We start from the raw sequence: 16,619 nt of genomic DNA, 5'->3' as shown, positions 1-16,619 counted from the left end.
GTTGGTACATATTATTATTCCTCCTGTGAAGCAATAAACCTCTTCAGTTCCTGGGGTCCTTTCTTTAGCTGCTCCATTGGGGACCTTATGCTCAGCCCATTGGTGAGCCAGGGGTATTTTGATCCACCTTCCAAGAAGGATCAAATTATCCACCCTTTGATCTCTCTTCTTCTTAAGTTTCATGTGGTCTGTGAGTTGTATCTTGGGCATTCAGAGCATTTAGGCTAATATCCACTAATAAATGAGTACATACAATGTGTGTTCTTTTCTGACTGGGTTACCTCATTCACAATGATATTTTCCAGCTCCAATCATTTCCCTTAAAAATTCATAAATTCATTGCTTTTAATAGCTGAATAGTATTCTGTTGTGCAAATGTACCACATTTTCTCTATCTATTCTACTGTTGAGGGACATCTGGGTTCTTCCCTGCTTCTGCCTATTATAAATCAGGCTGCTATGAACATAGTGGAGCACGTGCCCTTATTACATGTTAGAGCATCTTGTGGATGTATACCCAGGAGTGGTATTGCTGGGTCCTCAGATAGTACTATGTCCAATTTTCTGAGGAAACTCCAAACAGATTTCCAGCATGGTTTTGTCAGCTTGCAATCCCACTAGCAATGGAAGAATGTTCCTCTTTCTCCATATCCTCTCCAGCACCTGCTGTCCCCTGAGTTTTTTTATCTTAGCCATTCTGATTGGTGTGAAGTGGAATATCAGGGTTGTTTTGATTTGCATTTCCCTGATGACTAAGGATGTTGAACATTTCTTTAGGTGCTTCTCAGTCATTCGGTATCCTCAGATGAGAATTCTTTGTTTAGCTATGTACCCCATTTTTAAAAGGGTTATTTGTTGCTTTGGAGTCTAACTTCTTAAGTTCTTTGTATATATTCGATATTAGCCCTCTAGAGGATGTAGGATTGGTAAAGATCTGCTGGTAGCTATTTGTCCTATTGACAGTGTCTTTTGCCTTACAGAAGCTTTGCAGTTTTATGAGGTCCCATTTGTCAATTCTTGATTTTAGAGCATAAGCTATTGGTGTTCAGTTCAGGAAATTTTTCCCTATGTCCATGTGCTCCAGGTTCTTCCCCACTTTCTCTTCTATTAGATTCAATGTAGCTCATTTTATGTGGAGGTCCGTGATACAACTGGACTTGAGCTTTCTTCAGGGAGATAAAAATGGATCAATTTGTACCCTTTCGCATGATAGTTTCCAGTTGACCAAGTACCATTTGCCAAAAATGCTGTCTTTTTTCCACTGGATGCTTTTAACACCTTTGTCAAAGATCAAGTGACTATAGGTGAGTTGGTTTGTTTCTGAATCTTCAGTTCTATTCCATTAACCTACCTGCCTGTCGTTGTACCAATACCAGGCAGTTTTTCACTATTGTACTGTAGTGTAGCCTGAGTTCAGGAATGGTGATTCTTCCAGAGGTTCTTTTATTGTTGAGAATAGTTTTTGCTATCCTGGATTTTTTGTTATTCCAGGTAAATTTGGAAATTGCTCTTGCTAACTCTATGAAGAATTGGGTTGGAATTTTGATGGGGATTACATTGAATCTGTAGATTACTTTAGGCAAGATGGCTGTTTTTACTATATTAACTCTGCCAATCCATGAGCATGGGAGATCTTTCCATATTCTGAGATTTTCCTCAATTTCTTTCTTCAGAGTCTTGAAGTTCTCATTATACAGAACTTTCACTTGCTTGGTTAGAGTCAAACCAAGATATTTTACATTATTTGTGATTATTGTGATGGCTGTCAATACTCTAATTTCTTTGTCAGCCTGTTTATCTTTTGAGTATAGGAAGGCTACTAATTTGTTTGAGTTAATTTATATCCAACCACTTTGCTGACGTTGTTTATCAGGTTAAGGAGTTCTCTGGTGCAATTTTTGCAATTTTTAGCATATCATCTGCAAATATTCATAGTTTCATTTCTTCCTTTCCAATTTGTATCACTTGACTTCCTTTTGTTGTATAATTGCTCTCCTAATACTTAGAATACTATATTGAGCAGGAAAGGGGAGAGTGGACAGCCTTGTCTAGTCCCTGATTTCAATGGGATTGCTTTGTTTCTCTCCATTTAGTTTGATGTTGACTACTGGTTTGCTGTATATTGCTTTTACTATGTTTAGGTATAGGCCTTGAATTCCTGATCTTCACAAGACTTTTTTGTCATGAAGCGGTATTGGATTTTGTCAAATGCTTTCTCAGAATCTAATGAAGTGATCATGTGGTTTTGTTTCTTTGAGTTTGTTTATGTAGTGGATTACATTGATGGATTTCCATATATTGAACCATCTCTGGATCCCTTGGATGAAGCCTAATTGATCGTGGTGGATGATCCTTTTGATGTGTTTTTGGATTCAGTTGGCAAGCATTTTATTGAGTATTTTTGCATCAATATTCATAAGGGAAATTGGTCTATCGTTCTCTTTCTTTGTTGGGTTGTTGTGTGGTTTAGGTATCAAAGTGATGGTGGCTTCATAGAATGAATTGGGTAGTGTTCCTTCTGTTTCTATTTTGTGGAATAGCCTAAAGAATATTGGTATTACATCTTCTTTGAAGGTCCGATAGAACTCTGCATCAAACCCATCTGGTCCTGGGCTTTTTTTTTTGGTTCGGAGTATATTAATGACTGCTTCTATTTCTTTAGGGGTTATGGGACTGTTAGATCATTTTATCTTGATTTAACTTTTGGTTTTTGGTATCTGTTTAGAAAATTATCCATTTCATCTAGATTTTCTACTTTTTTGTTGAGTATAGTCTTTATAGTATACTGCTGAATTTTTTGTATTTCTTCCTTACCTGTTGTTATGTCTCCCATTTCATTTCTGATTTTGCTGATTTTGATACTGTCTCTGTGCTCTCTGCTTAGTTTGGCTAAGGGTTTATCTATCTTGGTGTTTTCAAACAACCAGGTCCTGGTTTGGTTGATTCTTTGTATAATTTTTCGTTTCTACTTGATTGATTTCAGCCCTGAATTTAGTTTGTAACGTATGTTAGTTTCCCTGTTTCTTTGTTTAGTTTGTGTTTCCCTGATCTGTCCATTGATGAGAGTGTGATGTTGAAGTCTCCCACTATTATTATGTGGGGTACAATGTGTGCTTTGAGCTTTAATAAAATTTCGTTATTAATGTTGATGTCCTTGTATTTGTAGCATATATGTTCAGAATTAAGGGTTCATCTTGGTAGATTTTTTTCCTTTGGTGAATATGAAGTTTCCTTTTTTTTTTTTTTTGATTACTTTAGATTGAAAGCTGATTTTATTCGTTATTAGAATTGCTACACCAGCCTGTTTCTTGGGACCATTTGCTTGGAAAATTGTTTTTCAGCCTTTTACTATGAGTTAGTCTCTGTCTTTGTACCTGAGGTGAGTTTCCTATATGCAGCAAAATGTTGGGTCCTACTTATATCTGTTAGTCTATGTCTTTTTATTGGAGAATTGAGTCCATTGATAGTAAGAGATATTAAGGAGAAGTGTTTGTTGCTTCCTGTTATTTTGGTTATTAGAGGTAGAGTTATGTTTGTGTGGCTCTCTTCTTTTTGGTTCATTAAAACAAGATTAATTTCTTGTTTTTTTTTTGTATTTTTTTTTTGTTTGTTTTAGTGTGTAGTTTTCCTCCTTTTGTTGGTGTTTTCCATTCATTATCCTTTGAAGGGCTGAACTTGTGGAAAGATATTGTGTAAATTTGTTTTTGTCATGGAATAACTTGTTTTTTTCCATCTATGGTAATTGACTGTTTTGCTGGGTGTAGTAGCCTAGGTTGGCATTTGTATTCCCTTAGGGTGTATATGACATCTGCCCAGGATTTTCTGGATTTCATAGTCTCTGGAGAGAAGTCTGGTGTAATTTTGATAGGTCTGCATTTATATGTTACTTGACCTTTTTCTCTTACTGCTTTTAATATTCTTTTTTTTGTTTAGTGCTTTCGGTGTTTTAATGATTATGTGATGGGAGGAAGTTCTTTTCTGATCCAATATACTTGGAGTTTTGAAGGCTTCTTGTACATTCATGGGCATCTCTTTAAGTTAGGGAAGTTTTCTTCTATAATTTTGCTGAAGATAATTACTGGCCTTTTAAGTTGTAAATCTTCGCTTTCTTCTATACCTATAGTCCTTAGGTTTGTTCTTTTCATTTTGTCCTAGATTTCCTACATGTTTTAGGTTAGGGGCTTTTTGCAATTTGCATTTTCTTTGATTGTTGTGTCAATGTTTTCTATGGTTTCTTATGTACTTTAGATTCTCTCTTTGATCTCTTGTATTCTGTTGTTGATGCTTGAATTTATGACTCCTGACTTCTTTCCAATGTTTTCTATGTCCAGAGTGGTTTCCCTTTGTGATTTCTTTATTGCTTCTATCTCTGATTTTTAGATCCTGGATGGTTTTGTTCAATTCCTTTACCTGTTTAGTTGTGCTTTCCTGTAATTGTTTAAGGACTTCTACCTGTTTTCCTATGTTCTTCTGTATTTCTTTAAGGGAGTTATTTATGTCCTTCTTGAAGTCCTCTATCACCATCATGAGCTGTGAATTTAAATCCAAGTCTTGCTTTTTCAGTTTGTTGGGGTATCTAAGACTTGCTGTTTTGGAAGAACTGGGTTTGTATGGTGCCATGCTGCGTTGGTTTCTGTTGGTAACATTCTTACATTTGCCTTTTGCCATCTGGTTATCTCCGATGGCAGTTGGTTTCTCTGTCTCTGGTTGGAGCTTGTCTCTTCTGTGGGCCTGCAAGCTGTTTTCAGCACCTCTGCAAGATGAGCTCTCCACTGGCACAGGGTGCTGTGGCTCAGTCCAGCTCCTTGGTACAGATGGAGCCCGAAGAATCCTGTCCCAGCTGCTCTGCCCTGCATTTTTGGCTGCATATGCCTGCACTGTTGCTGGAGTGAAACTGCCTGTATCTATTTTCAGGGAAGGGTTTATTTACTGGATTTGTTGAAATATCTATGATGAGTTTAAGACCAAGGGATATTGTGCCTGACTCCAGGATGTGGAACTTAATTTTAGAATGTATGACTGCCTTATTGAAGTGGCAAAATACTTTAAAGGCGGCTTCAGAAATGATGTTTATGAACTCAAGAGGTTCTACAAGAAGCCAGGAGACAAATCTTTGAGTATGACCATGAGGATTGTTCTAGTTTGGGTTAAATGAAAAATGAGCATCTGTTCTGAGTGTGGTGAAGTGTGCCTCTGGGGATGGTCTTAGAAGTTTCATATACTCAAGCCAGACCGACCAGACCGACATTCTCTCTCTCTCTCTCTCTCTCTCTCTCTCTCTCTCTCTCTCTCTCTCTCTCTCTCTCTCTCGATGTAGAATATGTGGATCCTTCTCCATCCTATCTGCCTGAATACCTTCTTGCTTCCCACAATGATAACAATGGAATAAGCCAATGTAAGCCAAGACCAATAAATGTTTTCCTTACTAAAAGTGGCTGTGGTCATAGTGTCTTTTCAAGCAATAGAAACGTTAAGAAACCCTAACTAAGACACTAACTTACTAATGCCACCATACATCTAACAGAAGAAAATTGTCAAGAAAAAAGAGGTGGTAGTGGGGAATGTAAAAATACCCATCCTCACCATTATAGAGTTCTAATATTCTTGCCTTGAGTAAGTTGGGAAGTGGAATTTGCAGGGAAACAGTAGTAGTAGTCACTGGGCAATGGTATATCTTCACCTCTGAAGCAATTCTTAGGCATCCAACTAATGAAATTAGCTTTGCCCTTTCCAACTGGCATAGCCTTCAAGAGCTCCTGCTGATATGTAGAGATAGTGTCTTCAGTCTGACACCTGAAGGATGTTGGTGACCCATAGCCAAGAAAGCCTATATACTTGAAATTATTTAATGGACCCTGTTCTCATGATCCTTGGATTGCTATGTAACTTTTATTAAAAAAATATAGGGAAAGTAGATAATCTCCAATCCAGGCAGTGTTACTTCTTTCTATCAGAGAAATTCAGTATGAAAATTTTTTATTATGGACATATGGAATATATGTTAAAATAAAATCCATAAATGTGCTATTTAATTTCTTTACAGTTCAAGCTAGGTAATGAGACATGTGAAGAAGCAGAACAGGGTTATTGAATTAGAAGCCTATTGCCCCTTTGTGGATCTATATTAAAGGAGAGATTACTGGATTTGTTGAAAGATCTGTACTGATGTAGCTATTTTCCACCTCCAAAGCAAGAATAAAATAAATATCAAACTTCTCTTATGATTTTCATTTTACTCAATATTTTATTCCTGAATACCATAGTTTAGTCATTTTTATTATATACCATATATGAACATATATGCAACATATGATCATACACATTTGTATCTCAAGAATGTGCATATGATGTTAATATATCAGTTACAGCAGTATAATTTTCTCTTTCAGCTATAAATAAATTTTGGTTTGATTATATTTTAGATTGGTTTTATTTTGGTTTGGCCATATTTATATTCAAAATAATCCTTTCTTGAAGGTTGTGGTATCCATATTGTATGAGTTCATTTCTATGGTGTATTTTTGAACCATGAGATCTGTTTATCCTGTATTTTCATAAATAATCTAAAAGTTTTAATTGTACTTATTTACTATTTTCTTTTGTTTTTGTTTTTCTTTTTTTTTTTGTTTAGGCTTTTTTTTTTATTCGATATATTTTTAAATTTACATTTCAAATGATTTCCCCTTTTCTGGTTCCCCACTCCCTGAAAGTCACATAAGACCCCTTCTCTCCCCCTGTTCTCCCACCCACCCACTTCCCTGTTCTGGTTTTGCCTTATACTGCTACACTGAGTCTTTCCAGAACCAGGGACCACTCCTCCGATCTTCTTGGACATCATTTGATGTGTGGATTATGTTTTGGGTATTCCAGTTTTCCAGGCTAATTTCCACTTATTAGTGAGTGCATACCATGACTGATCTTTTGAGACTGGGTTACCTCACTTAGTATGATGTTCTCCAGCTCCATCTATTTGCCCAAGAATTTCATGAATTGATTGTTTCTAATGGCTGAATAGTACTCCATTTTGTATATATACCAGATTTTTGCATCCATTATTCTGTTGAGAGATACCTGGGTTCTTTCCAGCTTCTGGCTATAATAAATAGGGCTGCTATGAACATAGTGGAGCACATATCCTTATTACATGCTGGGGAATCCTCTGGGTATATGCCCAGGAGTGGTATAGCAGGATCTTTTGGAAGTGACATGCTAAGCTAAGTTTTCTGAGGAACTGCCAAACTAATTTCCAGAGTGGTTGTACCAATTTGCAACCCCACCAGCAGTGGAAGAGTGTTCCTCTTTCTCCACATCCTTGCCAACACCTGCTGTCTCCTGAGTTTTTAATCTTAGCTATTCTGACATGTGTAAGGTGAAATCTCACTGTTGTTTTGATTTGTATTTCCCTGATGACTAGTGAAGTTGAGCATTTTTTAAGATGTTTCTCCTCCATCCGATGTTCTTCAGGTGAGAATTCTTTGTTTAACTCTGTACCCCATTTTTAATAGGGTTATTTGGTTTTCTGAGGTCTAACTTCTTGAGTTCTTTGTATATATTGGATATTAGCCCTCTATCTGATGTAGGGTTGGTGAAGATCTTTTCCCAATTTGTTGGTTGCCGATTTGTCCTTTTGATGGTGTCCTTTGCTTTACAGAAACTTTGTAATTTTATGAGGTCCCATTTGTCAATTATTGATCTTAGAGCATACGCTATTGGTGTTCTGTTCAAGAACTTTCCCCCTGTACTGATATCCTCAAGGGTCTTCCCCAGTTTCTTTTCTATTAGCTTCAGAGTGTCTGGCTTTATGTGGAGGTCCTTGATCCATTTGGAGTTGAACTTAGTACAAGGGGACAAGGATGGTTCAATTCACATTCTTCTGCATGCTGACCTCCAGTTGAACCAGCACCATTTGTTGAAAAGGCTATCTTTTTTCCATTGTATGTTTTCAGCCCCTTTGTCGAGGGTCAACTGGCCATAGGTGTGTGGGTTCATTTCTGGATCTTCAATCCTGTTCCATTGATCTGCCTGCCCATCACTGTACCAATACCATGCAGTTTTTAACACTATTGCTTGGTAATATTGCTTGAGGTCAGGGATACTGATTTCCCCAGTATTTCTTTTGTTGTTGAGAATAATTTTAGCTATCCTGGGTTATTGTTATTCCAGATGAATTTTAGAATTGCTCTTTCTAACTCTATGAAGAATTGAGTTGGGATTTTGATAGAGTTAGAAAGAGCAATTCTAAAATTCATCTGGAATAACAATAACCCAGGATAGCTGCATTGAATCTGTATATTGCTTTTGGCAAAATGGCCATTTTAACTATATTAATCCTATTATAATGAGGCTAATTAATTTATTCTCTAGCTCAAACTATTAATTAAATTCTGTTGTTTCATAGGTATTGATTGCTGAAATAGCCCCTATCTAATCTCTTGCCATTCTACATTGTATTTAATAGTAATTTATTTGTCTTTTCTCAATGAGTTTTCCCAAGAACCGCCAGTATTATTTGACATTTTGGTAACCTGTTCTTTTATAATGTGTTAGAATTTTTATCCATTTTCTAGTGATTTTTCTTTTCATTTTCTTATTGCTTTCAAGAATAGCTAGGGTTTGTTTGTTTGTTTTTCTGCTTTTGTTTGGCCATTGCTTATTATTTTGAGATAGCACCTACCTGTAGACAAGATTGGTCTGAAACTTGCCATAAAGCTTAGGCTGACCTGGAACTCAGGATCTTTACCTGAGTAAATTACCTGCTGTAATTCCATAGGTGTTGGAATGTATTGTTACATTATATAACTTAAATCTGTAATTCTGGCATATTACATAAATCAGTTTTCTACACATATCCTGGTTATTAATGGCTATGAATGTTCCCACAGGAACATTAGAACCAACTAATTAGTTTTGAAAATAGAATAGAGATCATTTCAATTTTCTTTGAAATTATAGTAAAACTACAAATGGGCCTGGAAAGGATTGATAAGTCTTTAAATGCTATATTTTCTAATAATCATTGATGCTGTAAATGATGCTAGGTCCTTTCTGCTCCTCTATATCCTTGATTTATCTCAGTGATAGTTTATAGATTACTGCCTAGAGGTTTCACACATCCTTGTTAGATTTATCCATGACATTTAGTTCTTTGATGCTCCTGTAAATGATATTGATTTTTCAATTGCATTTTCTGCTTAGTGGTTCTACAGAGAAATCCAATTGATTTTTATGTATTGAGTTTATATCAAACAACTTTCCATACTTATAATTTCCCTATAAATGCTCTGGAATGGCTATAAAATCCTATTACTTGAACATATAAATATTTTTATTATTTTTCATACTGACTAGAAAATCTTAAACAAAATTCCAATCTAAATTAATATTAGGTTTCATTGTTTTATAATTAGTATCAAGAATTTTTAACACATTATCCTTATGCTTAATGCTATGTAGATATCAACAGTTATATAAAGAAAGGTTTTATTATTTTGCAACAATTTTCTGAAAAGAAGAAAGTTTACTGAACAAATTGACATCAGCCTTTGAATCTGTCATTGTAATAAAATAACTATTATTTTTACATGCTAAGATAGCTTCTTATTCCTGGAACAAACTCAAGTTGTCTGACACATATTTACCATTAGAATAGTGAAAAAATTATGTGCTTAATATTTTAAGGATATTTTTCATACATACACAAAATTGGAATTTTGTTCCCCCTTTTTTATTCTGAAGAAATTAATAAGTGTTGATGAAATTTTAGATCTAAGAATAAAAATAAAAGTCTCTCAGGTCTTGCAAAATCAGACAAGTAGTAATAAGGAAAAGAAAGAGAAATCAATAGACAAAGAGAAAGAGATTAAAAGAAAATGCATAAGAATAACCTAAAATATGAACAATAATAGTATATATTCATATACATGAATATATTAATATACATATGAAGAACTACCAGAATTGTGCATATGTACTATTTTCTAAATAGAGAAGATTTCCTGGAGATAAAATTCCTAGTACCTAATAAAATTTTTTATTCATGGTATAACTTCAGAATCTAGAATGTATGGGTTATATATTTCAGAATATCAGTGAAATTGATAGAAAAATGACATATTTAATTCTCATATTGTAGTGCAAAGTTGTTACTAATGAAGGTACTTAGTATATCAAAGAAAAGAATAGAACATTTAATAACGGATAATTATTAGAATTTTAAAATTTGTATAAAGCAGTTGCATGCAACAATGACATGTCAGATTAATATAACAAATTAATAACAAAGTTATTAATATAACTTTCAGTAGAATATACTTTCCCTGAAGCACATGATGTAAATGATATAAACACAGGTTAAGTTCATGAAAACCTGCATCAAGACTAAACAAAGAAAAATATAATTGCACAATATTTCAAATATAGAAGAAATACACACACAGTTCTATGGGTAGAATGGTATGATCTGTTACTTTGCAAATAGATTATTAAATCTGATTTATTTCCTCAGGTGAAAATTCTTTGTTTAGATCTGTACCCCATTTTTAATACGGTTATTTGGTTCCCTGAGGTCTAACTTCTTGAGTTCTTTGTATATATTGGCCCTCTATCAGATGTAGGGTTGGTGAATATCCTTTCCCAATTTGATGGTTGCCATTTTGTCCTTTTAACAGTGTCCTTTGCCTTACAGAAACTTTGTAATTTTATGAGGTCCCATTTCTCAATTCTTGATCTTAGAGCATAAGCTATTGGTGATCTGTTCAGGAACTTTTCCCTGTGCCCATGTCCTCAAGGGTCTTCCCCAGTTTCTTTTCTATTAGTTTCAGTGTGTCTGGTTTTACATGGAGGTCCTTGATCCACTTGGAGTGAAGTTTAGTACATGGAGATAAGAATGGATCAGTTCACATTCTTCTGCATGCTGACCTCCAATTGAACCAGCACCATTTGTTGAAAAGGCTATCTTTTTTCCACTGGATGTTTTCGACTCCTTTGTCGAAACTCAAGTGACCATAGGTGTGTGGAGGTACAATTTCAGGAGCTTTATTTGACTTTGTTTTTAGAGGTGAAATGTTATGAATAACCAAAATGACTGTAGCACTCCCAAAAGGGCACATATTAGCATAATCAGCTCTCCCACTCTCTGATAATATATACAAGATAAACAACAGAAAGGGAAAAGACTAATCTGTCTGAGAGCTTTGGGGTCTTTGGTGCCTGGCCACTTGATTCTGTTGCCTCTGGACTTGTTTAGAAACACACTATCATTTTGGGAGGACATGGTTGGTCAAAGCTGCTCACTACATCGCAGACAGGAAGAAAAAAGAAAAAGAAAGGGATAATAAGAGCCTTCTTCTTGAGCTTTCTGTGGTGTGTGAATTGTAACTTGCTTATTTTGAGCTTTTGGGCTAACATCCACTTATCAGTGAGTGCATACCATGTGTGTTTTTTTTGTGATTGTTTTACCTCACTCAGGATGATATTTTCTAATTCCATCCATTTGCTTAAGAATTTCATGAATTCATTGTTTTTAATAGTACTCTGTTGTGTAAATGTACCACAATTTCTATATCCATTCCTCTGTTGAAGGACATCTGCGTTCTTTCCAGCTCTGGCTATTAAATGTAAGGCTGCTATGAACATAGTGGAGCATGTGTCCTTATTACATGTTGGAGCATCTTCAGGGTATATGCAGAGGAGTGGTATTACTGGGTCCTCAAGTAGTACTATGTCGAATTTTCTGAGGAACAGCCAAACTGATTTCTAGAGTGACTTTACTAGGAAATCAGAAAATGGTGTGGTAGGAGCGGGTTGGGTGAAGGGGCATATTCTTGGAGGCAGGGGGTGGGAGGAGGCATTGGGAGTTTTCAGGGAGAGGGGAAACTGGTACAAGTTTTAGCATTTGAAATGCAAATGAAGATTGTATTCAATAAAAAAGAAAAGGTTACCCAATATTATAGCTATTCTCTTATAGAAACTAGAAAATCAATAACTTTTAGACTCACACAGGCAGGCACAAAAGCAAAACATTTGATAAGCATACATACTGTTTAACTAGGAGTATTCATAGATTTTTGCTCTTCTGTTGAGTTTTAAAAATCATTAAATCGTCTATTTGCTATTTTCTGTATTAAAAAAAAAAAAAAGAATAGTAAGGGCCAGGAAAAAAACACCAGTTCTCAAGGGCTTTTTTAACACAAGCAAGAAAGAAGTCAAAATATCACTGTAGATTACATGATAGTATACTAAAGTGACCCCCAAAATTTCAGCAGATAATTGCTAAACCTGAGAAACAACCTCAGCCAAGTCGCTGGTTATAAAATTAACTTAGACAAATCAGTATCCTTTCTCTACTTAAAGGATAAACAGGCTGAGAAAGAAATTAGAGAAATGACACCCTTCACAGTAGTCACAAATCAAAATACCTTGGTGTGACACTAACCAAGCAAGTGCAAAATCTGTATGTCAAGAACTTCAAGTCTCTGAAGAAAGAAATCAAAGATTTCAGAAGGTAGAAAGATCTCTCATACTCATGGATTGGCAGGATTAATATAGTAAAAATGGCCATCTTGCCTAAAGCAATAAAGAGATTCAATGAAATCCCCACCAAAATTCCAAATCAATTCTTCATAGAATTAGAAAGAGCAATTTTCAAATTCATCTGGCACAACAAATGCCTAAGATAGCAAAAACTTTTCTTAGCAACAACAATAACAACAACAACAATGAACTTCTGGGGAAATTGCTATCTCTGACCTCAAGCTGTATTACAGAGCAATAGTGATAAAAAAAAATCTATGGTATTTGTACAGAGACAGGCAGATAGATCAATGGAATAGAACTGAAGACATAGAAATGAACCCACATACTTTTGGTCACTTGATAATTGACAAAAGATCTAAAACAACCAAGTGGGGAAAAAAAGAACACATTTTTCTCATGTTGTACAGCTAGGTGTGTTTTTGTTTTATTTATTTAAATTTCAAATTATATAACCAGTTACCTGGTTTTCCCCTCTCCCAGAACCCTCCTCTGTTATCCCCCATTCCCATGCTTCTATGAGGATGTTCCAGAACCATTTGTTGAAAGTGAAATTACAGCATTTTTAACAATTGACAAAAGGGACCACATAAAGCTTCTATAAGGCAAACTATCAATAGGACAAAATGGCATCTAACAGACTGAGAAAAGATCTTTACAAATCCTATATCTGATAAGGCCCTAATATTCAATACATAAAAATAACTCAAGAATATAGACTCAAATTAGAAAATCAAATAACACTTATAAAAATGCAGTACAGAGTTAAACAAAGAATTCTCAACTGAGGAATATCAAATGGTTGAGAAGCACCTAAAGAAATGTTCAACATCCTTAGTCATCGGGAAATGGATATCAAAACAACCACCTCACACCAGTCAGATTGGCTGAGACCAAAAACTCAGGTGACAGCAGATGCTGGCAAGGATGTGGAGAAAGAGAAACATTCCTCCATTGTTGGTGGGATTGTAAACTTTACAACCACCTTAGAAATCAGTCTGGTGGTTCCTTAGAAAATTGGGCATAGTATTATCTGAGGACCCAGATATACCACTCCTGGACGTACAGCCACAAGATGCTCCAACATGTAATAAGGACACATACTCCACTATGTTCATAGCAGCCTTATTTATAATAGCCAGAAGCTGGGAAGAACCCAGATGTCCCTCAATGGAGGAATGAATAGAGAATGTGTGGTATATTTACACTATGGAATACTACTCAGCTATTAGAGACTTAGAAACTCATAACAGTTTCTTGTCTGAGGACCTGATTTACTGGATCTGTCAGGTTCCACCAGTGCAGACTGGTAGGTTGCATCTTTTTTTTTGGCTTTTAAGGAACTTAAATAATTTTATCTTCTTCCAATTATATTATGATCAATGTAAACATAAGATGGATATAAAGTTGCTTGAGAAAATGCTTCCCCACATAACCCTCACCCACAAAAAAAAGAAACAATGGGCAGGATTATATTTGTCCAGAAAAGATTCATGAATATAGTTGTATGCTTAGTGTACAGAACGTTCAAATTACATATATATATATATTATATATATATTACATATATGTATATATCCTTTCAAATCAATGTTTGCCTACTTTTCAAATTGTATAATATGATTTATATAGATTTTTTAACTTAAAAGTCAGTCTTATGTAGGGTTTTATGGCTGTAAAGAGAAATCATGGCCACAGCAACTCTTAATGAAAATATTTAATTGGGACTGGCTTACAATTGATGAGGTTTATTTCATTATAATCATGGTGAAAAACACAGTAGTATGTAGTCAGACATATTGATATAGGAACCGAGAGTTCTACATCTTGATCTCCAGAAAGCAGGAGACTGTGTTTCACACTGAGCTGAGGAGATCTCAAGGCCTGTCTCCAAAGTGTCACACTTCCTCCAAGAAGGCCAAACCTACACTAACAAGGTCACATCTCTTAGTACTGCCACTCCCTATTGGCCAAACATTCAAGCACATGAATCTATGGAGGCTGTACTTATTCAAACCATAGCAAAGAATACTTTTATCATTTTTATTGCTGTATGTTAGTTAAAGAAAACAATGATTTAATCTATATTTCCAAATATTTTAATAGTGTACTTTAATGACATTAATTACATTACACCTTCTGGTTTCTTTCAACCTCTTCTATTGAGCAAACTCCCTGAATATTCTCTTTATTACCTGTTAAAAATTTAGATCTGTGATACACTTAAAAGCTCTATGATGTCTTTCTGAGAACCTGACTTATTTCTGTCATCTTGATTTGTACATGATATTGTTACCAGTATATTCCTTTGGGTTCCAATTGATCGGATAGCTTGGAGGCAGGAAGCTATGCCATTTATTTCTGGTTCATAACCATAACATTGTTTATTACTTCCCATGGGCAGTTAACATACTATTTCACATGTGTGTATGGAACAAAGGAAGATAGAGATTATCTCTGTTTTCTAGTAAGTTATCAAGAGGATGACCTAAGCAGGAAAATTTAAAAATCTTTCAATCTGAAAAATAATATGAAAGACAATGTAGGATGTAAACTCTTATTATACTAGAGAGCCCTAACATTAAAACTGCAGTTGTTTATTAGAGAAGGTAAGTGAACATCAAAGCTTAAACTTCAACTCTTTAAGTTACTGACTGAACAAATTCTATTTCTTGTATTTTTAAGACACAGACCATGACTTTACTGTGTTGCATGGTTTTAAAGAGGATCAGACATAATTCAATATGTTAAAAACTCTGGTAAATTAAGAAAGGTTGCTTAGTCATAAACAGCTTCTTTTCAATTACTATTTTAAATAAGAATTCTTAAATGCTTTAAACTCTCTTCTGACCCACCACCCATTAGAGGTAGTGGAAAGCAAAGGTCAATAAGGCAAAGATGGATGTGGGACTGTGTAGAACAATTCCTTGGAGTGAATCCAATCTGGATTGTCAGGAGACCAGCAGTATAGCTCACAGGAATCAGCAGCAGCATCTTGATTCATTCACAAACACAATTCAAGAATCACCAAGGACAGTTCAATCCAGAAGAAACTGCCAGGCTCTGCCAATTGGCTTGAGTGTACAGAAGTGTCAAGAACCTGGCAGAATACTACCAGAAGTTCTTTGGTGTGTTTCTCTCTTTGAAGTCAAGACAAATGATGACCTGACCTACCACACAGCCTCATACATTGTCTGTTGAGTTATATTTATACCCTTTCCAAAAATCAAGCATCCACTCTATTAAAATATCACTTGTTCAGCCTGGCTCCATGTAGAAAAATACCATGTGTCTCTTCTCAGCCAAACATCTTCCCATGTGTCTGCTTCCACAAAACATCCTCTCAAAAGACATATTTCAGAAAAAAAAATCACATGACAAAACTGAATCTCCAAAGAAACCAGAAATTTCCACTTTAAGCATCTACTAATTCTGTAGAGATCTTGAGTTTTGTTCTCAATACCCACATTGAGTGTTAGCTCCAGGAGCATCCAACACCTCTGGCTTCTCCACAGGTACCCACAAATATATGCACATACCAACATAGGCATATATTATAAAAAAATAAAACTTAAAAGAAAACACCAGTGAGTAAATTGAAAAAGCACTCCCTTGTTTACTGATTTAATATTCCATTTTTATGCCATGTGGCTAGTAAACAAAATGAATGATGATTTCTTCCTTTTGAATTTTATCAGATATTAATTTGTTAAAGTTGAGAAACTGACTCTCCTGAGGTATAAATTGAAGACTACCAGAAATGCCATGGAATTATGGTTAGAAAAATTCAAATCTTTATTCCTTTTGGCTCCAAAGGTTATTAACAGAATTTCTGGTTCTTCACCATCTTTACTCTGGTTCACATCCATCCATCTGCTGGTAAGAAATGGATCTTGCACTGGCAAAGGACATTAAGGAAAAACACAGATGGCCGGGTCCCATAACATTTTCCAATAAATATTATGTTTGTTTTTATGAACAAAAACTTTATTTAAATGCAGCAGAACAACATTTGAAATGTGAGTGAATGCATAATTGTGTGAGCATGTATCAGCTCACATAACAACAAATATTTGGGAGTTATGTTT

At 35.2% G+C, this 16,619-nt stretch overlaps 1 protein-coding gene across 7 annotated transcripts in view; it reads left to right on the top strand.

Moving 5' to 3' along the window:
- Positions 1-16,619, top strand: part of Nrg3 (neuregulin 3) — a 1,124,474-nt gene that overhangs the window by 1,001,557 nt on the left and 106,298 nt on the right. The gene's annotated exons all lie outside the window — the stretch shown is intronic.

Source organism: Apodemus sylvaticus, chromosome 8 (genome assembly GCF_947179515.1).
Source record: "Apodemus sylvaticus chromosome 8, mApoSyl1.1, whole genome shotgun sequence".
NCBI classification, from domain to species: domain Eukaryota; kingdom Metazoa; phylum Chordata; class Mammalia; order Rodentia; family Muridae; genus Apodemus; species Apodemus sylvaticus.
Note: the sequence above shows the minus strand (reverse complement) of the source record. Positions and strands in the feature narration are given on the sequence as shown.